The sequence below is a fragment of the Choloepus didactylus genome, chromosome 13 (genome assembly GCF_015220235.1).
Source record: "Choloepus didactylus isolate mChoDid1 chromosome 13, mChoDid1.pri, whole genome shotgun sequence".
Taxonomy (NCBI): Eukaryota; Metazoa; Chordata; class Mammalia; order Pilosa; family Megalonychidae; genus Choloepus; species Choloepus didactylus.
Window position 1 is genome coordinate 24,525,050 of NC_051319.1, and position 25,583 is coordinate 24,550,632.

Consider the following 25,583-nt stretch of genomic DNA (forward strand, 5'->3'; position numbering starts at 1 on the left):
CACACTCTCTAAATTATTCTTGAATTCCATCATGAAGTTAGAACTCAATTTCCAGTCACTTGAGAAGCCCTGAAATAGGTCACTGTTCTAAGCATCCTCACTTGTCATGTTATAGTAGCAAAGAGCACATGCTCATATTGTTAATGGTTTTAATAAGCAAAAGAAGTGTCAGCAGCAATGGTGCAATCAGCCTATGACACCAGATTAACATGGTCATGTTCATCATTTAATATTTATTAAACATCTAATGAATACTGGCTCTAAAATAAGCACTATGGAAATTTTACATAATACAGACAGGATGTGATAATTTCTTTCTGGGAATCTGCCTAACAAGACTCAATACAAGTATACAGTATCCAATAAGTTAATGTAGTCAACCATTAATTCAGCCAAGATAGTAATGTAGTACAAATAATGGAAAAATTATGAGTGATATAATCATAAAAGGAGGGGGAAAGACCTTATAAATAATTTGGTTTAATTCTTCTGATTTTCCAGATGAAGAAACTTGGGCACAAGAAGTTAATGGCTTGCCTCATCATGAACCACTGGAGGTTCAGGCTTGAGATTGAAGATCTCCTTACCTAAATCAGGTCCAGGTGCAGATGAGGCTCCTCAGTTTTGTTTCCTTGGGGTATGCTTCCTCTAAATCCATAGTCCTGTGGATCTGCCCCTCACAACCCAACATACAATGCTGAAATAGAGATGGAATAACCACAATATACACTCCCATACAAAAAAAAGGGAAGGAATGGGAGACACAGAGCAGTGACTGGTTTATTGCAAATCTGAAATCCAGTTGGACAGGTGCTGTTAGTTATTTGATTCAGGCACAGTCCGGCTCCTGGGGAATGATTCTCCAAGGCTCTTAGTTCTTAACTCCAGATTCTGGGTTCCTTCCTCTGAGTCTTCCTTGCTTTTCCATAAGAAATGATCCTGTTTGTGACTGGATTGCATTTCTAGTCTGCTTCCTGCCCATAGACAGTTGAGGGACTTGCTACACAGAAGCCTTACATTGTCAGAGGGTCCTCACTAATGATAACTTTGAATATTAAAGAAAAGAAGCTGAAAAGTGATGGAAATATGTCAGACAAGATAGATCATTTGGTAAGTATGGACAAGAGTTAAAATTGATTATTTCCATTCAAAAGTAGTATAAACTTTCAAAGATATGAGGACCATGGCCATAGCTTTTTATTGGAATGTCCTTCCAAAATAAATTAACTTGAAAATAAAAATAACACTTTAAAAATAAAACCTAGTATCTTTTTCTCAAGCATATTGAAGTTATTCATGAAAAATGCTTCATTGTGGTATTTTTAATCATGAAAATCTATAAATAATATAAATGTTTAACATATAAATAATAATCTCTTTAATAAATAGAAAAAAAACAGATTTTTTTTCTTCAGACTTTCTATAAGATTTCATTTCATTTTCAATACCTGATCAACATAGACCTCAATAAAGAAGAAAGCTAAAGTAATACATGGTTAACAAAATTAGTCTCTTCTGGAAGTACTAAACTACTATCTAACTTGGGGAGGAAAAATATTTTAGAAGACAAGGAAGAAAGTTCTAGTAGATGAAATGTGAAAGCAGACAACACTAAATAAATATCTTCTTTCTTGAAATTTTGAGGCCTTTTCATTTGCTTCAAGAACTGAGAACACAAGAGTAATGAAAATGTCTTTGATAAGTTAAATGAATTTTTTACTTTCCTTTTATAATCATCATCTAATGATTTGTGTGATTAGTCTGTGGATACCTCACTTGCTAATAAATTTTAAAGGTATATGAAAGGATTCATTTGGGTGGTATATAATATTTATCTTTAAGATGCAATTTACAACTCAAGCTAATTCAAATCACAGTTGTCATGCTTCCTATCCTTGTTGGAATTCAAATTAAGAAATTATTTGATAACACATCTTTAATAGGTAATGAACATTTTGTGATATTTGTTTCTTCTAATTACTTTATTAAAAATTGTATAAGAATTGCCTGTTGATTAAAGAATTCTCTTTAACAGAATTCATTAGCTTTGGCCATTATTTCAGCCAGTTTTTTTTTTTTTTTAGTTCAAAAGTCACATAGCAAATTATCTATGTCAACTGTCCTATCCTCTTACTACTTTTGATTTTTCATTGGTGTAGTCAAATCCTGATGTATTATCTACTTATTGGCTATAACAGTAATTAAACACAATTCCAAAATCAGTCGTTCAAACTTAAATTGGTATTGACACACATACTTACACAACACACACACATCTGCACTCTGAGGACAAACTTTCAAGAACGTGTAAATGTTCAAGTTTTCCAGTGGCATCATGAATTGTCAAGGGTTTTAAGGTGGACACAGGTAATCACAGAAAGTTTCATGAGAAGGCAGCCTCGAGGAATCAGTAGAAAATAGGTCAATGGAAAGGAGGGGGAAGAATACTTAGAATAACATGTTCTAATTGGGAAGAAAATGTCACTACCACATGTACAGGTTATATCCACATGCTAGAGAATTATAAGGAATAAGAGTGAGTAAATGGGGAAAGCCTTTAAAAAAAAAACCTAACATCTTTTATGCTATATTTTTCATTGTTGTTTTGACCCTGAACACATTTTGATTTAAAGGATATCCTGAATACAAGCATTTTGATCATAATTATGAAAAAATTGATGACTTCTTTTGATAATTTGAAACTGAATGGACCCCAAAAGATCACGTTCTTAAGCTAATCCATTTCTGTAGGTGTAAGCCTATGGTGGGTGAGACTCTTTGTTCAGGTTATTTCAGTTGAGGCATGCCCCAGGTGGGTCTTAATGCTCTTACTGGAGTCCTTTATCAAAGGATGAAATTCAGGGAAAGAACAGAGGCTGAGAGAGAAGGATACACACAGAAGCTGACAGAGAAAGCCACAAGAAACAGAGAGGAAACTATTTAAGACATAAGCTGGAAGCAATGAAACCCAGAAGAGAAAGGAGAGACCGGCAGGTTCCACATGCCTTGCATCTGACAGGGGATTCCAGATATTTTTATGACTACAGAACTGTAAACTTGTAAACTAATAAATCCCCATTCTTAAAAACCAGCCCATTTCTAATATATTGCATTTTGTCAGCTTTAGTAAAGTAAAACACTTCTCATCAAAGAAAATGTTTCCTGGTGATCTTTTTAAGTTGATTCACTTTTTTCATCAATTTTCTTATAGTAGATAAATTATTTCCTTTTTCCCCATTTTTGTTTTTTTCTAAAAAATATTTCAATTGGTAACAATTCTTTGTCTTTTCAAGTTTTCAGGGAAGATTTGATTTATAAATAATTTTTATCTATAGCAAATTTCATAGATTATGGCTTCTACTGTTTCAAGTTTTGTTAAAGGGTTAAATGAAAAAATCATGACCAATTTTGTAAGATACGTAGAGAGGACAGAGAAACAAAGGGACAAGGGGATGAGAAGGAGAAGAGAGAAATAGAGTGGGAGAATAAAAGAGGAGAGAGCCTTAGAAAAAGGAACAGAAGAAGAGAGTTCAGAGACAAACAAAGAAGTTATAGCTGTTTTGTTCTGTAGCTATAAAACAAAAAATAAAACATTAAGCCCAGGAATGTATGGAAGAGTGAAAATATTTCTAAGGTCAAAGCAATGGGGCTAAAACATCCTTTTCTGTAACTGTACAGAAAATTCACGTATGGGTTACAATTAGAGAATATAGATTGTTGAAGACCTAAATATACCAGGTATTGAATTTTTATTTTATGCTTTGGGCTAGTGTTTTGTTAAAGTACATTACATAGAGACTTAATGATTCATAAAAAAAGTTTACATAAGTTTGAAAATACCACATATTATATCCCTTCTGAAAGGATTATATTATCAGCATATTAATTTCCCTAAGGAATTCTGAGAAAATAAACTTGATGAGAACTGGTTAAATCAGTGCTTACCAATCTCATTTAAAGATAACTTGTCTATGTGTTTATCACCCCACTTGCGTCCTGAAGAACACTTTGGAAATTGCTATTCAATGCAACGTGGAGCCACAGATGAATTTTTTTAGATTGAGAAAAGCAAGAGACGTGCAGATTTGGGAAAGATAAAGTCTCAGAGTGATGTGCTAGATGGATAAAGACACTAAGACTTAAGGGAGACCAATTAATAGACTATGGTAATAACCAAGAGGCAAGATGAAGACTTAGATTGTCCTGGGGATAGTTGGAATAAAAAGAAATGGGTAAGTATGGAGGTCTATTACACTAGAGATGTTGATTGTTGCCAGGCTCACAGCCCCACTGAGTTGGCCATCTTTTATACCAGGTAACCCAACTCCTTCACTGAACCAGGGTGGGAACCTGGTCCAAGAGGACTCATCCAAACTGGACAGCAAACATGATTTCTGAAGTCTGACTTGAAAAAGGAAGTTAGGCCATACTTCCATACTAAGAATCTAGAATTTCTGTAAAAGAGAGACTAGGACTTTTAGCAGGAGGATCTGACATCATAAAATTCCATGGTTGAGGGTCAGGGAGAGAAAGATTGTGTTAAACCATGTGCAACTCAAGTTAAAAGGAACATAAATTAGGAAGGAAGTCAGCTGGTTAAAAAGGAGGAGATTAGAGCCAACAGGTTGCTGAAAGAGTGAGAAACAGCCACTGAAAGCAAGAGAGGATTGCTTTGTTATTGATAGCGTTCTTATTCCAGCTCCTGGGAAACCCAAGATGAATAGTTTTTTCTTGTTTATGAGAAAGTTATTACGTCCTCTGTTCCTTGTAGTAAAACATTCTCCAACTGAAGCAGATATTTTAAAGTAAAATTAATAGGACTTTGTGATTGATTGCATACAAAAATAAATTTGATTACTATTTTTTTGCTTTAAAAATGGACTTTTTATTTTTTACTATATTACAAGAGATTTTCTTTCACTATATGTTTACAAGTCCATAAAATTTTTAACTTTATGTAACTTTTTAGGACATATGGTATGATGTTCCAATGGTTATGAATAAAATTTTAAAAGGTAATATAAAAGCAATAGTGCTATCATACATATTAGGAAACTAGAAAAAAAGACATGTAAGCTGAGCCCTATGATATCTTGATTGCCTATCCCTATATACAATCTATTTCAAATGAATACATTTGAAATTGTTCAGCTAAGAAAGCTAACACCATCAAAAAACAATCAACCCCCTATCAACTTCTGGCTCTTATCCTACCTTGGTATTTTCTAGTTCAAATACACCATGAAACAATATGCATGTCAAATTTCTGAAACATAGGACAGACGTAAAAGAATGGGAGGCTGAACAAATCTGCCCAAGACCTATGTGCTCTGCCTAAAGAAGAGGATGGAAAAGGTGTGTGGGGAAACATTACTTTAATAGTTTCTTGGACCAAAAGTTAGGGTTTCTTTTTCTCCATTACTTGGGCCTCTGACTCTTAGTTATTATCCAGGTTTCTATAGAACCAGTCATGTTCTACAAACTAAATGACGTTGTTAACAACTGTTGATCCTACAAACAACTTAGAAATGTAGCAGTCCCACATTTTTCAAGTGAATCACTTAGGGAGAGGAAGAATGAGTATAATTCAAGGTCCATTAGAAACACCAATTATCAATACATGCACAGACAAGTATTGATTTAAAATATTATGTACTCCAAACTATTTATAGCTGTATTGCAGTACCAAAGAACTGAGTCCTATACTCAAAGCCCAAGGTTCATTAGCTCTAAGTGTAGTAGGCTCACAGAGAGGACACATCAGAGTGGATAGCTGATATCTGGGCAAGGCTGGGGGTAGAAATAGGATTTACATGTTCGATTCCAGAGAAAACAGTTTTCCAACCCAAGGAAAAGCACATGTGAAAACACAGAGAACAAGAAGAGCCAGCTACTTGGAGTTGAGTACATGTGAAAGAAGAGTGGAAATAAGATTAAGTAGGTTGATAGGATGCAAAGCAGACTTGCCATAGACAGTTGGTGTTTAGACCTCATAGAGGCTTTCATACAGATATTTCAGTACAGATATTTTTCAGGGTCACACCAACCTGGAGGTTGTCAAGTACATTGGAAATAACAAACACATTACTTCATAGGGCAGAGCTGTCTCCTGATGCATTCAAATTCTAACCTTCATTCATGATCCTTCCTACATGTGAAAGATTTGAGGGGAGGAGTCAACCCCTGTGATTGTTCACAAAGTGCCATCTTCCTCTATGCTACATGTAGCCTGTTGGTTTCTAAGCCCTGCAGTAGTGTCCAACAGGTCCCAGTGAGTTGCCATTGTCACTATTGTGTAGACACAAAATCCGTGTATTCCGTAGTGTCTGAGTTAATGGATCATATGCAGACAGCCTCTGAGCCAGGCACTGGGACTGAGTTTCTAAAAATCATTCAGTCTGCAATAGAATCCTTTCATGTGGAGTCAAGCTAATCAGGTTTGTATTCCATGTAATAAGTTTTTTTTATTTGCTTGGTGCCTTGTCCGGTCAGGGAGTGTGTTTCAGTTCCCCTTCCTATACTGCTGCTAATAATAAAAGCACCTCCTGTAGGTACACTGTCTTTCCCAGAATTAATCTTCCCTGTCCTCTGGACAGCCAGCCCCATCCCCTGCTCTTATGACTCCTCCATCACCCAATCCAGTTCCTTGAGGAAATTTAACATAAAACTTGTGCTTCAAAAAAAAATAAACAAATAAATAAATAAACAAAAAAAAAACTTGTGCTTCACCTTGAAGCCTAGCACTTAGATATTTAGCTCCAAGAAATGATGCCCAGTATTTCCATGTTTCACACTTCTGACCTTTTCCCATTCAACTTGTCTACTCTGATAAGCAGCCCTTGCTTTTCCCTGGTCTAGTTTTGGTTTAGTTTTCTCTTACCCGGAGTTTCTGATGCTTGCAGTTTTAACCCCTAATCCACTTATCTAAGATATTGATGAGTGTTCCATTCTTCTTGGTTAACATTGACACCTGAGAAATGTGGCAATGCTTGCACTAATGCACTAATGTCAATCCTAACTATTCAGTCTTTTCTTCAAGCAGCCCAGTCTTAACAGAAATGCTCCTTATCTCCTAGCACCAGTCTCAGTAGACACAGTAGTGCCATTGTGAATTTAATAATATAGAAAGTATGTTTTAGTCTGGCAGTAATAAGTAATACATAGGGGTGGAAAAACAAAACAAAACAAAACAAATTATCTACCAACCCAAATTTAGCCATGTTTTCCTTTCAATTGTAGAAAGTATTTCTATGTAGACTAGAGTATGACATGCATGTATTCAACAAAATTTATTGAGCTACTATTCTATACCAGGCCCTCTCTTAGGCACTTGGGGTAGACATGGTCCTAAAAACTGCATACATATGTCCCTCAGTCATCTCAGCTGCTATTATAACTTCAGAAGAAATATATATAAGAATTAGTGAAATAACATCATATGTACCTCTACCTGAGATAAATTCAACCATCTTCAATGAAATTCAAACTTGAATAAATTTCCCATAGATGGGGAAAAAGAGTGGGGAGGAGGGTGAAAACAACACCCTAAAGTTGGAATAAAGAATAGTGGGGAAAACATACAACCTCACACTCATCCAGACACCCAGAGAATACAGGTTTACCTGGGAAGGGGCATGAGGAAGATGGGGAGGAGGAGGTGGGATGGGACAGGTATTTACAGAATGTCAGGGGATAGGTGATGTATTTACAGAATGTCAGCAGACCTAGGAGAAGAATAACCATGTGGGGGAAGTTGGTGTCCTTGTGGGAAAACAGCCCATCACCCTTAGTGGCCAGAAGCAGGGAGTCCTGTTGAAGTCATGTCAACATATAAAGACTACTCATCATCCAAAGCAGTGTGCTTCTGGGGTGGGGTGAACCTTCTGTCTACAAATGCCTACCCAGGGTCTATGGAACTTGTAGCTAAATAGTCCAGCCATTGGCTCAAGAATTTACTAAGCCCTCTCTGGAATGATATTCAAAGACTTCTGAAATGGCAGATGGGATCTTTGATACCCAGAAAGGTTTAATGGTGAAGGTAAAATTCCCACTTTGATAATTGGGTAGGACTGGACAGAGGTATGCCCTATTGCTGTTAAACATTAAACATAGCAGATAGATTTTCTATAAGAATTTTCCTTTGACATTTCATTACTTTTATGCGCCTAACTATAAAAGGTCAAGTTGAACACAATTTTGTTGTTTCTGTAAGCTTAAGCAAATCAGAATGGAAATTAAACTGCATGAAAATAAAAAACCTCTCTAACTTTAATAACAGTACATTGCTTTGTTCATTCCAAAGCCCTCTGGATCTGGGGACCACCTATGTAGGAGAAATTAAAAACTAAATGAAAATATTCTACCTTCCATGCCTGGCAATTTAATTTTTAAGGCTTTATAATGCTAAAAAGTCTTAACCATTGGTTTTATATTTTGTCTTAGAATGAGTTTTCCGACAAGGACTCCAGTAACAGTAAATGTGATGTTTATAGTCTCAATTTGTTTTTTGTTTTCTATGCTATCTCTGTATGAGTTCCTGACAACATTTCCTTCATCTAAGTTCTCTCTTTGTTCCTCTTTGTACCAATGTTTGATGGGGTCTATATTTCTAGATCCCAGGAAAGAATTCTCCACTCAGATATAGTATTTTAGTTGCATTTGTTTAATTTTTATGTGGTTTTCAATTTTCTGTTACTTTGCCATTTTTTATATTAAACATGATACACATTTCCAGTCTCTTCATCAAGGTGTTTTCTCTTAATATAGCAGACATAAAAGTCTTCATCTGCTAGAAATCTGCCACTATAGTTGTGGTGATCACAGTTTCTGAACTAAGAATTGGGATACATAATATGACAAATCAAGTGTCCTGATAAATGCCATAAAAGCCACATTCTCTCTAACTGAAGGCATCAGATGTGATTGATCCACTTCTTTCATGAACCAGAAGAAATATGTGGATGTTAAATTTTAGGCTTTTTGTTGTTGTTTTATAACATTCAGTTGTGCTTGGCATAACCTCTTTCCACTGAATTGGACACTTATTCATTCAACACATACTTACTAAGTAAATACAATATGTTAGACACTAAACTTTAGTTAGAAGGTGTACTGGTTTGGATCTGTTATGTACCCCGGAAAAGTCTATGTTCTTTTAATCCAATCTTATGGGGGCAGACCTATTGTGGGTGGGACCTTTTTATTAGGTTGTTTCCATGGAGATGTGACCCACCCAGTTGAGGGTGGGACCTTTTGATTAGATTATTTCCATGGAATTGTGGCCCTGCACATTCAGGGTGGGTCTTAATTAGTTTACTGGAGTCCTGAAGAGAGCTGACACAGACCCAGATGTTTGGAGATGCTAAGCTAAGAGGTGAAGCCCAGAGTTTGCCTTGAAGAAGCTAAGTGAGAACCCACAGACACTTAAAGAGAAGCCACTGGAGTCAGAACCTGAGCAATGCAACCTGGGAGCAAAGGACCAGCAGATGCTGGCCACATACCTTCCCAGCTAACAAAGGTGTTCAGGTTGCCATTCGCCTTTCTTCAGTGATGGTAGCCTCTTGTTAATGTCTTAGTTTGGACAATTTTATGACCCTGGAACTGTAAATTCGTGAACAAATAAACCCCCATTGTAAAATCCAATCCATTTCTGGTACTTTGCATTCTGACAGCTTTAGCAAATCGGAACAATACCCATCCCCACTTCCACTGAAAGCCGTAACATCCTGTCTCTCTTCTTGTTTCACTATTATCACTTATTCCATAAAAATATTTCCAAAGTACTAAATTCTTCACAACATTCTGTATTTAATAGTCCTTAATGATACCTGAGAAGACATGATCTAAGTATCTCAGCATGGCATAGAAGGTCCTTAGGGACCTGATACAAAGCCAAGGTCATCTTCTGCCACTCCTCTACATGCTAAATTTCCTCATTTTCAAATATATGCCACCCTTTCGCAGTGCTGTTCCTTCCTCCAAGCCATTCTGCTCAAAATATTTTGTCCCCCTCACCCGCCTTTTCTATTCAACCTTTAAGACCCAATTCAAGTAACACTGCCTCAGTGAAATTTCCTTGATGGTTTTTCTCCCAAGACCACTAGGAAGAGTTAGTTACCCCTTTGTTATACCATCATCCCCAATGACATACTTCTATTATAACATCCATCAGAATGTATTATAAGTATTAATTTACATTGTCATTTCCCTTGATAATTTCAATATATAACAAAAGAGCTTGAAAATAGTAGATGATGAGTAAATGTTTATTGAATACTGTTGAATAAGAGAATGCCTCCAGAATTTGTGTGTATGTGTGTATATATTTTACAGAACAAGCTGCCTTGGAAGTGAATGGGCAGTGGAGAGTAAGGAGCAGGAAGGAGGAGAGGAAGCCGTAAGGGGGTTACAAGTCAGAAATAAAAAGTAAAAAGCTTTGAGAGAACTGGACTATTTACTGATGATGCATCAAATAGAATAAGAGGTTCTTAATCACAAATTTGAAATTGGCCCCTATCTGCTTTGATGTGTTTTAGGATTATATTTAGTGATGGATGACAGAGAAATAACAGTAGTTGTGGTATAAACAAATTTGAAGTCTATTCCTTTCTTTTATGTAAGTCCGGGGAGCCAGATCTGCACTGTTCAGCGCTTCATCTTGTCGGGGAACATGTTTCCTTCTGTCTTGTTGCTCAGTCACATGTAGCTTCAATGTCATAGTCCAAAACAGCACATGCAAGTTCTAGAAAACAGAATGGAAGAAGGAGCAAAGAAGCACAGCACAAACATCATATGAGCATTGTCTGCTAAAGAAGTCTACCAGAAGATTTCACATAACACCTCTACTGCTTCCCCTAGCTTAATTCTATGACCACAGGGAAGTTAGGAAATTATTCTGATCTGTCCCAGTTAAAAATTATTTTGTTGTAGAAGGAGATGAGAATGCATATGTCCCATCAACCATTTGTTTTTGCTTCTCTGTAGTTTGTACCTCATTTGAAATATTATATAGGAAGTAATTAGCACACTACAATCACTCAGCAAATATTTGCTATTTTTGTTATTATGATCTACTTTAAGGGCATTTGCCACCTCTCCCACATTCAGGCAAACTGGGTACTTACACCCAAATGACTCTACAGCTGTATGTTGGGATAGTGGATATTTATAGTCTCATAAGGCCCTGAACACTACCTGAACTGTACCCCGAAGCTTCTAAAATAATAATGAATAAATTCCTTATGACTGTTGCTCTTAAAGTTGTCTAACATCACCAGAGAGTTGCTAAGGTAGTGGTTGATGTGATTAAATGTTATTTGGGGTTATAACCTCACTTTTTACTTGAGGGAGCTGAACTCAGTCATAACCTCTTAAACCTCAAAGCCTCAGGCAGGCAACTTACATCTCACAGAAGCTTCTCGAACTTTAAAATGATTGACCACACCAATATACATTACAGCAACAAAACCAATGTTATTAAGTTCTTGTATTTCTAATGGTGTTTAAAAGGTTCTTGTATTTTGTTGATGTGATAACGTTTGTGCTTTTTATTTTCTCAACAAGGAACTAAAATTTATAGAGTGTGCTCTTGGTAGGTGAGTCATTTGGGAGAGCTATGGGGCACTTCACCTACACTATAGGACCAAGGGCTACTAGCAGACAAGGAAATTTTCCCCATTACTTGTTTGCCAGAAATTATTATGCACAGTTTCCCACCATGATTACTGAGAGCATGATATACAGGTCTAAGGAATTGCTTCCTTGTTCTCTGTAACCTTAACTGTAGTGATCACAGTGGTAAATGTTGTAAAGTAGTCCTGCAGTTTTATTAATGAACCCATCAGCTAAATTACAGTGATCATTAAAACTGCCAGTTAGTGTCAAAATGTTTTGACTATCAAATTCAGAGAGATTAATCATTCTTTTAAATATGCTCTGCTGGCAACCTGATTCTTTTTTCTAGTTTGAGATGTCATTTAATATGGCTTCCCTTTTGCAAGCTGGTAATTAAATGAAGGACAAGTGAGTAGAACCAACCTTTTTGGGAAATTTTAAAAATGAGTTTATAATCCATTCCTTTAGCATTAGAAGCTGAAGGTGAGTCACTAAAGCTAATGACATTTATGATCAGTATTTTCAAAGAACACTGGGTAACCGGTTAGAGCAGAAGAACAGATGTAAAGGCATTTCAGATTGGGACATACATTTCAGAGGGTGAGCAATTCTGCCATTAAATCATCAGTGACATCTTTTTAAAAAAAAATAGGTAAGTTTCAAAATGTTACAAAGTGAAAAAAGTCAGAAGATGTTTGATAAATGGAAGAAGTAAAAAAATATTGACTGAGAGAACAGGTTTTGTTATAAAAATTGACAAGGACTTCCAGATATGTTTGACAGTGATTGAATTGGGTTACATAAAGTGACACATCTTGCTGCCTTGCTTCTTTCTCTGTTCAAAATTGAGACTTAGTAAATTATATCATTTTTGCTTGTTTCTGCCCCCTCTCTCACTAATTCCTTGAAATCTGTGAGGCTTGCTTCAATTTTCTGAAGCATTACCATGGTTTATTTTTTTTAATTTAAAGATATGTATAGAGTGCCTCCTCAAGCACTTGCTAGAATTGTAGGAAATATGATTTCTTTAAAGGGAGCAGTTCCTTTTCAATTTTTCAAAACATACTTTAGATCTTAATTGTCAAGTTTACAAAGTGTTCTACAATTGCCTCCCCCTTCTCACTTCTAATGAGAGAAGTGATATATTTAAATAAAAATGTTATCTAGTCATCTGCATTTGCCTTGTAAAGAAATTGCAATAAGATCAATAAACTGACCAAATAATATATTTAGAATTCAAAATCTGAATTTGTTACTGTGATTAATCTACTTTGGTTTTAGAAATCAGAAGATTAAAGACATAAATGGTTGGAAGTCTTAGAGCTGTTGACACTGGATAAAGACACAATGTTGGAATTCTGATTCAGCACTTAGTAGGATCTCTCATAGATGAGATCAATGCAGGTGTCAGATTGGACATACACCAGGTGTTCTCTGGAGGGTCTTAGGTGTTCTCTTTCATATCAGTTATTGCAACTAAGTTAGCTGCATTTCCCAGTCTTCATCCTTATTCTTTCTCATCCTTTGGTGCTTTCCTCATCAGTGTCTGTACTCAGGACTGGCAAGAGGTATTGGAGGTAGTAAGGCATTGATTACATAACATCCATCCACTTTTCTTTTCTTCCTTCAACTTCCAACTCCAAGTTTGACCAACAGGAAAAGAAAAGAACTCACATTTTCTGAATGCTTCCTCTGAGTTCTCTGGGCTCAACACTTCACAAGCTTAATTTCATTTAATTCTTGCCACAACTGTGTTATTATCCCTATTTTACAGAAAAGGAAATCTAGACCCATAGAGGTGAAGTCATTTTCTCAAGGTCACACAGTGAGGGAATAGGATGTTGAGTTGCCCATCTCTTTCTGGCTCAGTACACTATGCTCTCCCCATCTCACCTGCACCTCAGTTATTTGAGGTTTGGATTGCAGAAATTAGTGGCTAATCATGATGCTAAAATACATGAAGTATTAGTGATTTACCAATTTGTCAAAAATCCGATATACAAGCCAAACAAGCTTTCCGTAATGAAAAGTTCAGAAGTCTAATACATAAACAAAACAAAACAAAACAAAACCTTCAGATCTATATTTTGCATGAAGCCAAATTGGTTGAAATTTTTGCAGGCCAATTATAAACTTTATGTTCAATTTTCAGTTTATTTGATATGTATTTTTAAAGGAATTTGCAGAATATTTCTCTTCTTCAAAATATTCTGGTCAACATTCAAGCTAATTTTATAATCTTCATAAATACCTTACTATCTTTCATATCAGCCCTCAAATCCTGTGGGTTACTTTATCAGGATTCTGACTTGAACATTTCTTTGACTGTGATTTTTCATTTACTTTAGTCAATATTGCATAACAATACCACAAGTCAGTGACCTTACACAATTTCTCACCATTTAGAAACTAAACCTGCATTGCATAATTTTATTAGTTTGTTGCTGCAATAGAAACATAATAACCATTGTATAGTGAATTAAAATAGAGACTTTTCCACATCATTATGCTGCCTCAGTATCTCCAAGATCAGGAGCAACATAAGGGGCTTTGCATTGTCATAATATCTCAGCATTTTAGACCTTATTGCTAGGCCCCTTCGTGACCACTTCTGACACCTGCTTACACAAAATAAACAGCTTCTCCTTCTCCTTCCCAATCCTACCTTGGTTCAAAGCCCCATAAAAGTCAAATACAAACTCCCCAATCCCCACTCTTGCTTGATCCTATTGTACTCTAAAGGTACAGTCCCCAGGTTCACTGTAACCTTTTCTTACTGCCTGCTTGGTTGAGCCCCATGCTCCTAATATGTTTCCCTGTGCAACCCTGCAAGTCCTGCTATCACTCTGAGTATGAATAAACTATTCTTTCTTACATCTCTGGTGTCACTCTTCCTTGCCATACTTGACTGTCTATAGAAAGAGTCTTACAAAACAAACTATATTTTCTCCTCCATTTTTGTTCTAACATAAAGTGCTTTTGTACCAATTCATTCACAAAATTCAGCCATTCAGTCACTCGTTCAGTAATTAATTTATTCAACAACAATTTTGATATTACTGAAAGGGTATGCCCAACATAAGATAATACTTTTTAATGTTGTTTACTGTTTATAATTTTCTTTCTTTCTTTCTCATATCTCAGGATCTCTTATTTTATTTTCATTTTCATTGTGTTTCATTGTTAGCTTGGACCCACAGTAGAATAAGTGGCTTATTGCTCCTTTTGTAGTTTCTGGAAAGATTATTTCCACACCGACTTCTCAAAAATATTGTTTTTATGGTGGGGGGGAGTTTGTAAAAATTTTAAAAAAGTGAAATTTTGACAAAATAAACAAATCAACAGAGCTAAATCTAAAATACATGAAGAGATAAACATAAAGATGGAAGTGATTAAAGATGGAAGTGATCAACTTGGTTGGGGGATCGGGTTTGGGGAAAGACTTCACAAAGAAGTTTTAATGATGAGTAGGAATTCCTCAAGAAAACAAAAATTGGTATCTCATGATTAAAACCCCAGAGAACTGAGTCGAAACACTGACAAGATGGTCAATAAGACAAGTTAAATTTAGCCAATATCTTTTCCATGTTTTGAAGAGTGTGAGTAGGTGCAACTACTGGAGCTGAGGATGATAGGGTCAGGGTTTCAGGGCTTTCAGTATTCCCAGGTTGGCTGGTTTTACTGTGGCCTGCCCATAAGGCAACCCTAGATCTAGAATATAAGCTTCATGAGGCTACAACAATTCCTGGCACAGAGTAGGCGCTCAATAAAGGTGATGAATAAATGACTTGATGGCTCAGTATAAGAATTGCAAAGTGCTCAGAAACCCTTTCATTTTATTGTTGGGTCACATCTAGATTCTTCCTTACCTGTCCTTTTATTTCATGTGAAAACAGGAAGGGAACTGGAATTGATGGGTGAAGATTTCAATATGCTTATTGGGCCACTGGGCTACAGTTGCTTCTGTAAGGCTGTATGAAAATCTTTCTATTTGACTCCTTTTCCTTGAGGATGCCCATATTTCTCATTCTTCCATGAGAGTGATGTGGCCATAAACCCCCCTGGGCTACCTCACCCAGAAGAAGGGCCCCCACCTAGACAGCTCTGGAAAGACTCTAGGCCTAAAGAAGGAAACTTTTCTACTTTTTTCCTTTCTATTTGTCCTTTCACTGCATGTCCTTACCTTCAGAGTATTTCTAGAGTAGGAGTAAGCCTAGAAGAAGGGCACTAGAAACCCATAATGTAGCCTCATGGTCCAGCCTTGCTCTCCTGAACACAACATCATAATTCGGAATTTGGTTCTCTCTCTTTTCCTGGTCTTGTCTCCCAGCATGGATTGCATGGGTGTGACTACTAATCGAGACCCTGGTTTCAGACCAAACCAACTCAAGACCCCCAAGGGTGGGGTCAACCATAAGTTGTTTTCCATGGACCAGTTTGAAGCAGGAAGGACATACTCAATGCCAGGTATGAGAGACAAACATTGTCCAAAGGAAAGTTAAGGTTAAAAGTCCATAAGAAACTGGTTAAGTACATCATACTGAAGGAGCAAGGAGAGAAAACAAATAGTTGAATGATAATGAGGTTGGTGGATGAGAAATCTCCAAACATGCAAGGATCCGCTGCATTTTGGGGAAGCCCAGGCTCACCACCTAAGTAGGAATGGTTTCCAAAATATAAAGATTTCCAGATGAACATTCCTAGTTCCTTCCCATCATTCTTAAATAATGAATTTGTGAGCCACTTCCCCTCCCCATCCCCTACACATATACACACAGAGTACTGAATTTGTGAGTACTCCCTGTTAGTAAGTTCTTAAAGTAATGGGAAAAAACAAACCTTTTCAGGATTCTGGACTACCTGCATAATACTGCTCTCTCTGCTTGTGTATTTAGCATTTATATTAATGTTTTCATGCGAACACTAAATAAATATGTACTCTTTTCATGCCTTCGTTTTATTTAAATTTCCTCACTGTGAATTATATTCTAGAAATACCAAATTACTTGTCATCACCCCAACATACACCCACCCACCTTATGCTTCCATAGCTTTGCTTAGTCCTCAACCTAGAGTCTCGAATACTTGATAAGGTCTCAAGGCTTACATGAAGACTTCTCACTTCCCAAGATTATGTTTGGTATATCTTACCCCTCTTATGTGCTTTTTTCTTAACAACATGAGAATAAATTTATTAAACACATTGTGATTATTTGCTTAACACAGCACTTAAAACAAATAGACACACACACAGGACTATACATTCCTTGGGGTCAAGATTGTGTGACTTATTTTTATATGCTCAGTGCACAGCAGAGTATTCAGTACATGAATACTGTCCAATAAAATAAATCGAATTTATTGTGAGATGCATAAGGGTAGAACAACTGTGTTGACAGAATGAACCTGCAAAAAAAAGAAAGAGATAAAAGGATGTGGCCATTATTTTTTGTTGAGTAGCTTGTGCAGGATCTACAGACCACCAAGGCATAAAATTTCAGTTGCTCTGTCCCTAGAAAGCTGGCAGGAAATAGCCTGGTAACAGGCATGAAAGAGCTTGCTCCTGAAATTTTATAGTAGAAAGGTAAAACTCCTCTGGAATCATCTCTTTTTTATTTTTTTTTTTTTTTTTTTTTAAATCTTCATTTTATTGAGATATATTCACATACCACGCAGTCATACAAAACAAATCGTACTTTCGATTGTTTACAATACCATTACATAGTGGTACATTCATCACCAAAATCAATCCCTGACACCTTCATTAGCACACACACAAAAATAGCAAGGATAATAATTAAAGTGAAAAAGAGCAATTGAAGTAAAAAAGAACACTGGGTACCTTTGTCTGTTTGTTTCCTTCCCCTACTTTTCTACTCATCCATCCATAAACTACACAAAGTGGAGTGTGGTCCTTATGGCTTTCCCAATCCCATTGCCACCCCTCATAAGCCACATTTTTATACAACTGTCTTTGAGATTCATGGGTTCTGGGTTGCAGTTTGATAGTTTCAGGTATCCACCACCAGCTACCCCAATTCTTTAGAACCTAAAAAGGGTTGTCTAAAGTGTGCATAAGAGTGCCCACCAGAGTGACCTCTCGGCTCCTTTTGGATTCTCTCTGCCACTGAAGCTTATTTCATTTCCTTTCACATCCCCCTTTTGCTCAAGAAGATGTTCTCCGTCCCACGATGCCAGGTCTACATTCCTCCCCAGGAGTCATATTCCACGTTGCCAGGGAGATTCACTCCCCTGGGTGTCTGATCCCATGTAGGGGGGAGGGCAGTGATTTCACCTTTCAAGTTGGCTTAGCCAGAGAGACAGGGCCACATCTGAGCAACAAAGAGGCATTCGGGAGGAGGCTCTTAGTCACAACCATAGGGAGGCCTAGCCTCTCCTTTGCAGCAACCGTCTTCCCAAGGGTAAAACCTGTGGTAGAGAGCTCAACCCATCAAACCACCAGTCCCCTATGTCTGTGGTCATGTTAGCAACCATCGAGGTGGGGTAGGCCAATACCCCTGCATTCTCCACAGGCTCCCCAAGGGGGCACTACATCTTTTTTTTTTCCTTGTTTTTCTTTTTTTTTTTTTTTTTAACTTTCCCTTCTTTTTTAAATCAACTGTATGAAAAAAAAGTTAAAAAGAGAACAAACATACAATAAAAGAACATTTCAAAGAGACCATAACAAGGGAGTAAGAAAAAGACAATTAACCTAAGATAACTGCTTAACTTCCAACATGTTCCTACTTTACCCCAAGAAAGTTACCTAATATAGCAACATTTCTGTGAACTTGCTCCTACTATATCCATCAGAAATTAACAGACCATAGTCATTCCTGGGCATCCCCAGAACGTTAAATAGCTTATCTGTTCTTCTTGGATTATTGTTCCCCCTTCCTTAATTGCTCTCTATTGCTAGTTCCCCTACATTCTACATTATAAACCATTTGTTTTACATTTTTCAAAGTTCACATTAGTGGTAGCATATAATATTTCTCTTTTTGTGCCTGGCTTATTTCGCTCAGCATTATGTCTTCAAGGTTCATCCATGTTGTCATATGTTTCACGAGATCGTTCCTTCTTACTGCCGCGTAGTATTCCATCGTGTGTATATACCACATTTTATTTATCCACTCATCTGTTGAAGGACATTTGGGTTGTTTCCATCTCTTGGCAATTGTGAATAATGCTGCTATGAACATTGGTGTGCAGATATCTGTTCGTGTCACTGCTTTCCGATCTTCCGGGTATATACCGAGAAGTGCAATCGCTGGATCGAATGGTAGCTCTATATCTAGTTTTCTAAGGAACTGCCAGACTGACTTCCAGAGTGGCTGAACCCTTATACAGTCCCACCAACAGTGAATAAGAGTTCCAATTTCTCCACATCCCCTCCAGCATTTGTAGTTTTCTGTTTGTTTAATGGCAGCCATTCTAACCGGTGTTAGATGGTATCACATTGTGGTCTTAATTTGCATCTCTCTAATAGCTAGTGAAGCTGAACATCTTTTCATGTGTTTCTTGGCCATTTGTATTTCCTCTTCAGAGAACTGTCTTTTCATATCTTTTGCCCATTTTATAATTGGGCCGACTGTACTATTGTCATTGAGTTGTAGGATTTCTTTATATATGCAAGATATCAGTCTTTTGTCAGATACATGATTTCCAAAAATTTTTTCCCATTGAGTTGGCTGCCTCTTTACCTTTTTGAGAAATTCCTTTGAGGTGCAGAAACTTCTAAGCTTGAGGAGTTCCCATTTATCTATTTTCTCTTTTGTTGCTTGTGCTTTGGGTGTAAAGTCTACGAAGTGGCCGCCTAATACAAGGTCTTGAAGATGTTTTCCTACATTATCTTCTAGGAGTTTTATGGTACTTTCTTTTATATTGAGATCTTTGGTCCATTTTGAGTTAATTTTTGTGTAGGGGGTGAGGTAGGGGTCCTCTTTCATTCTTTTGGATATGGATATCCAACTCTCCCAGCCCCATTTGTTGAAAAGACCATTATGACTCAGTTCAGTGACTTTGGGGGCCTTATATCTCTTGTTTCTTAATAACTAGTTTCTTTGGTAAATAAATCTCATTGCAACCTTTCCTCCTGCTATTCAAATCCTCACTATTTCTTTATCCTTCCCTCATTGTCAGTTTTCCATCTCATTTATATTATTGTCTCCCTGTTGAATTACTTCCCTCAGTTTCCTTAATTTACTGTTTCTAGTACTTAGACTCAGTATGACTTTGACCAGAGTTGATTAAGGTAGGAACACTATTGTTCATTGGTTTTTGGTTTGTTTGTTTGTTTTAGCAGTTTTATTCAGATATATTCACAGACCATACAACATACTCAAAGCATACAATCAGTGTTCCAAAGTGCTATCACATAGCTGTGCACTCATCACCACAAATCAATTTTAGAACATTTTCATTACTCCGGTTCATCCATTTTCACACTTGTTTTGGCACAACTCCCATTAACTCTTTAAATAAATCTACCCTACTGGTTAGCCCATCTCTAGTTCCTAGGTCCTCTCTGGGCATAACTGCCTGAACACAACCTGTATATTTAGAAATTACTTTATCTTTCTAACAGAATTAGCCCATATCCCCTCCATTTTCAAGTGTGACCTATTTATATGCTTTCTTTTTTTGATTTACCATTGGATTCTAAATTCTCAAATTGCTATTCATGACGCTATCCTCCTTCTGACCACCAACTCAATCTGGTGACAAAGGAACATTTAAGGAGCATCAACATTATATGGCCTCTCACATGACCAGGTTATGCAGAGCTTGATCCAACTGCTAATAATAGTCAACATGTTATTACTTGTCAAACCCCATTATACTTAATTTTAAAAGGTGTTCTCTCTTTCTTGTATTAGAGTTTCATTACACTGGATTCAGTATTCCCCATATGCATGAGTCAGGAGTACTACTTTTTCACTTTCATCAGCCAAGTTGTTCATAGTTTTTTTATCCATCAGTGCTACATATGCTAAACCACAACTAGTCTCTTTTCCAAAGTTTAAGGACTCAGATGAAAGGTAGGCTTCAGTTAGGCTACCAGATTTAGCAAATAAAAATATAGAATTCCCAGCTAAATTTGAATTTCAGATAAACAACAAATAACTTTTAGTATAAATATAACCCATGTGATATTTAGGATATACTCATGCTAAAAAAGTATTCATCATTTATTGAAAATTCAAATATAACTGGGTTTTGAACATTTTATTATAAATATGCCCTAAGTATTTCATGGATATACTTATACTCAAAATTATTTGTTGTGTATTTGAAACTAAAATTTAACTAGATGGCCTATATTTTACTGGCAACCCTAATGTGAGTGCATTTTAAGATTTGAGTTAGGCATGAAGTGTTTTATTGTACCTGGAAAACATGAAAGAATCACAAGGAACTCGTGGGAAAGAAACAAAACCAAGAAGTTTTCTGAAAGCTTAAGAATAAGGATAGAAATTCACCAATTTGGGGTGTTAGATACAATTTTGCTTCAAGAAAAGATGAAGACTACAAGATTTCCAAAATTTGCTTTAGGCCTATTAGAAAGGTATGCATTTGTGTTTATGTATACACACATCATCTTTAAATCATTGCTTCATTCCTCAAACAACTTGTTATAAATACAGATCAGTTTTGGTTGGCGTATGCTAAATATCTACAATTAATTTTTTTTTCTGTTAAGGAAATATTGTAGGCTGTGTATATAGGGTTTTAAAAGGAAAAGAAAAGCATGTTGTATGCTATCTTTACTGAGTCAATTTGATGTTGCATGGCACACTGACATTTTTGGGTCAGGTAGAAAAATCTATATTTGCTCCCTGACATATATTACTATATCCACAGTTCCAAGAGAGAAACCCATAATTTGGAACTTCAACTTGGCTTGGGGAGGGGGGGAGGAGTAAGGGAGGGAGATGGAGAGAGAAGAGATTGAGTAAAAAAAACTGGGATGGGAGAAGTTCTATTTCTTCAACCTCTTCTATTACACTGGATTCAACTTTCTACTTTCTGCACTAATTCAAAACTGAAACTTAAGCTTCTGAATTGCCAATTACTAGTCATAGTATCTGCTCTCTGATTATATTCATATAACATATTCCAAAATATGCCTCTTATAGAAAAGCTGATATACTTAGATGAGATGTCCATGAGATGGAATTATTTAAATTATTCAGAGGAAACAGAAAGGGAAGGAGAAAGGAAAGAGAATTTCACTTTTTTAAACTAAGGAAAATATGACTCTTGGAAACTTGTTTAGTAGACTTGGCTCTGAGAGAGAGATGCCTCAAATCTCACTGATTACTGATGTATTAATAAATGTCATGAATTTTGATTCATAAGCTTAATCTTGGGCTAAGTAGGTCAGAACTGGGCAACTGGCAAATGAATCCACTTCACTGATGGAGTCACTTCTGAGAATCGCAGCCTAGTTTAGAGACTAGTAGAAAAGAAAAGAAGTAATAGGGGGCAGATTAGCAGACAATACAAAATAAATTATACCTATAAGTCTTCCAAATCACATGCTAGAGGTAAAAATAAGATGTTTTTACATGTGAGTGCTGATTATTTGTCCAGCTAAAGATTCTGGCTTAAACCCCATAGATGTCAAAATGAGCAACTACATTATACATACTTAAGTTGACCATATAATTTGAGTCTTGATTATTGTCCAAACCATGACAATTTTTGTGGTCCAGGATGAATGTTAAACCAGAGAGAACTCCTAGACAACAGGCATGCATTGGAATTTTCATGGGAAAACCTCAGGGTACGTACATTAATTTCTGTGTATATAATACAAAGTAAATCCAAAAAATGATTTAACATCCATTGTAATGGACAAAACCACAAAGCAATCTGAATAATCAGCTAATTTTTATCTGGCATTTAATAGATCCCAAATACTCATTTAACTTTGGCATCAACCTTATGAGGTAAAGGGCTGTTACCATTCCCCATTTTGCCAACTGGTAAATTATGTCCAAGAAAGGCTAAGAAATGTCTTTAAAGTCACCAAGATAGTCAATGTATAATAAGAATTTGAATCCACACAGCTCTGGATACAGAGCTCATGCTCTAAAAGACAACTTACACTAATCTAGATTTAACTAAAATAAATAACTGAATATTGAGTATAATAGTCTTTATAACACAGTATAAAGAGCTAAATAATAAGTATTTGAAATTTAAGTCCAGACTTCTTTTTAAAGACAATGTGGTGAATCTGACCCTTAGAGCAGAGTACTCAAACTGTAATCCACCTAACTAACTTGAAAGGGAACCTAAATTGATGATGACTGGCTCCTATTATGCTATTCTGATAGACCTTTCTAGCCTCCTTTCTTGGAATGTTACCTCTAAAGAAAAGGAGGTCAATAAGTCCTTCAGTGGGTGTTAGAGAGGAGGGACTACAGTGAGTTTATTTTCTGGAATGAAACCCCAAAGCAGAAAATTGATGGAGCATCCAGCTACACTGGCAACAATACATCAGCACACTCCAAAGTGGTCGACTAGGGGTTGGGGCAAAGCAAGCGATGAGTCTGGAAAGACATTTAGGCCCAGATTATGAAAAATCTTGAGTGTCATGTTAAGAAGTTTAGGTTTTAATCAGTAGATCACAGGGAGCCACAGAAAGTTTTTAAGCAGGCAAGTATGTTGTGGGATCTGATTTGTCTTTTGGAAAGTCAGGTCTGGTAATACTGTGAATAAAAGAGCAATGGGACCTAGGAAAGATCCAGATTAGGAAGCTACTGCAATGGTTCAGGGGGAAAAAATATCTGAGGAAAGAGATGGATAAGAGGTACAAACGTGTAAGGTATGTAAAGATTTAATTCCAAAGACTAACTGATGAATATGAGGTGCAGAAATTGGGAGAGAGACTTAAGGATGTCCCCAGGACCTCTGGCTGGGGAATGGTAGTGCTTTTTTTACTGAGAAAAGCAGGAAAGGGAGGATTTGGCAGGAAAGGACAGATATCAGTACAACACCTGCTGAGTTGAGGTGCATAAGGATATTTTTATGGGGATGTCACCTGAACAATTAGATATGGAGATCTGTAGCTCTAGCAGAAGCTAGAGCTGAGCATGAATTTGCATTATCAGCAAAGAATTATAAGATGAAATGAAGGTTAAAGCAGCTCACTCTGTGAAAGTGGGTAGAGCTGGAGGAACAGAAGCCTGGCTTAAACCCCACAGATGTCAACATTCAAGAAATAAGAGCTGAAGAGGGTACGGAAAAGAATGAATATTCAGGGAATCAGGAGGAAAACCAAGGGAAAGCTACCTCACAGAAGCCAAAGGAGGCCAAATTTCAATGAGGGATTGAGTCAGGTGACAAATAAGGACTGGAAGAAAAAACAAACAAACAAACAAGAACCCAAAACCATTCACCTGGAAAATGTGAAGGACTTTTATGACTTTAGTGAGAGTATTTTCTGCAACATTTCGAATTGGACAATCAGAGGACAAAAGATGGGAAAAAACAATGGTAAAAGGAAGGTCTCTCACTGGCAGTTGGCAGTAAAAAGAAAGAGTAAGATGGAGTTTGTAGCTTGAGAAGGTGAAAGAATAAAGAAAATGCTGCATCTCTACACAAGTTCCACTTTCTGCATAAGTCCCAAGTTCCCTAGTCAAGGACCTGAGAAGGTCTAAATCTGTCTTTGATGCTAACTTCCTCCTTTGCGTTTTGTTTTTCCTTTTTCTGTATCACTTCATATATTTTCAAATTCAGCCCTTTCTTTTAAGTGTTCCTTATCTTGCCCACCTTTATCTTCCTCCCTGAGGCCTTGTTTAAGGAAGACAGATCCCACCAGTACTGGATATATCCTGCAGTTAGAACAGGTTTGGGGATTTGGGGGTAAAGAGATAAGTAGATGTGACAGCAACTGAGTAAATTATATTTTTTCCCATTATACCCAAACAGCAGCGTCCTCCTTGAAGTTCAAAAGTGTTGCTAACCTTTAGAGAATTTTCCACCCCAAACTGCAGCAAATCTAAACTACTTTCATGTTACTAATTTTGACTTCTTTTTGCTTCTGGACATCTTTCTTTATTTCCAACCGGTTTCCTTAGATTCTCTCCTTCTATTAGGTATTTCCTAAATGTTTTCAAAATTCCAGATGACATTATTAAACTTTGTATTGAGATGAGAAACTTTTTTATGCCCCTTCCCCCACCAATTTCTAAATGCAATCTCTTTCTAAAAATACAAATGGTAAACCAAGCGTTGGTTTAACTCCAGAAACCACATGTATTTTGAAGAAACCATAAGAATTATCCAGGAAGGAGAGGGTTGAATTTAAACACCAGCTTAACACACACTCAAGTTCATAAAAAATGTAAAATTCATCTCATTTAGCACTACAATTTTTGAAAAAAAGGTACCTAAATGTTTACATTTTTATATAACTTATTTATTAATATATCTTTATTTTCAAGTGGCTCAAAGTAACTGAAAGTATTTTGAGTTACCAATCAAAGCTATTCTCTTTTTTAGTGTCGTTCCCCATTTTACATCTGTCAAGCACTTGCTTTTTCCTTAATATAAATTAGCCAATGCCATCTCACAAAAGAGTCCATATGGTTCAGTCCAAACTGTTCTCTGACAAACACATGACGGTGCCTCACTCTCTGGAGAACCTGACAAATGTAAACTCTAGAAAAGAGAAAGGCCTCTGTTCTCCATCCTCCTTGCGCTCCTGCCCCTTGGGCCTACCCCAGGCAGCTTCACAGCAGGCACTTAGCCAAGGGAAGCAGCTTTCCTTTCTGTCTGTCTGAGTATCTTGAAACCTTGCCATTGTGCCCAGTTCTAGAAAACCACAGATTCATTTAATTGCAATATGTTTCAAATTCAAATTGCAAGAGGAAATGAGGTCGATGGAGTAGTTAGTAATTTGTGCTTTTACAGTTCCATTGTTTGTTTCCTTACAATGTAACAGTTTCAGTGTGCCT